Source organism: Etheostoma spectabile, chromosome 7, assembly GCF_008692095.1.
Source record: "Etheostoma spectabile isolate EspeVRDwgs_2016 chromosome 7, UIUC_Espe_1.0, whole genome shotgun sequence".
Lineage (NCBI taxonomy): Eukaryota > Metazoa > Chordata > Actinopteri > Perciformes > Percidae > Etheostoma > Etheostoma spectabile.
This window is the reverse complement of record NC_045739.1, coordinates 6,550,851-6,551,856: the sequence shown is the minus strand read 5'-3', so window position 1 is coordinate 6,551,856 and position 1,006 is coordinate 6,550,851.

Here is a 1,006-nt window from a genome sequence, read left to right as displayed (position 1 = left end):
TCCACTTTTAATGTGACCTATAATGTGAACAATTCAATTGAAAAACAAACTTTGAGGTTGAAAAATTAAAACCTTACAATAACCTGGTTGCCGTGTGCACACTCTCTTACAACTGGGGATGTGGCTGTGTTCAGAATTAACCAGTCACATTTAAACTCATGTTAAATAGAAAACATTAAACACATGCCATCATTTAAAGTAACTCTGATTAATCACAAATAAAGTTCAGCTGTTCCAGAAGGATGTTTCTGAAACTTTCTTAGTTGCATCTCAGAACAAAGGCCATGGTCCACAGAGAGCTTCCAAACCATCAGAGGAAGCTCATTGTTGAAAGGTATCAGTCAGGAGAAGGGTACAAAAGAATTTCCAAAGCATTAAATATGCCATGAAGACAGTCATCATCAAGTGGAGAAGATATGGCACAACAGAGACGTTACCAAGAGCTGGACGTCCCTCCAAAATTAATGAGAAGACTAGAAGAAAACTGCTCAGGGAGGCTTGCAAGAGGCCTACAGCAACATTAAAGGAGCTGCAGGAATTTCTGGCAAGGACTGGCTGTGTGCTACATGCGACAAAAATCTCCCGTATTCTTCATACAAATGGGCTTTGGGGCAGGGTGGTAAGACGGAAGCCTTGTCTTACAAAGAAAAACATCCAAGCCCGGCTGAGGTTTGCAAAAACAAACATCAAGTCTCCCAAAAGCATGAGGGAAGATGTGTCATGGTCTGATGAAACCAAAGTTGAACTTTTTGGCCATAATTCCAAAAGATGTTTTTGGTGCTAAAACAACACTGCACATCACCCAAAGAACACCATACTCACAGTGAAGCATGATGGTGGCAGCATCATGCTTTGGGGCTGTTTTTCTTCAGCTGGAACCAAGGCCTTAGTCAGGGTGGAGGGAATTATGAACGGCTCCAAATACCAGGCAATTTTGGCACAAAATCTTCTGGCTTCCGTTAGAAAGCTGAGGATAAAGAGGAAGTTCACCTTTCAGCATGACAAC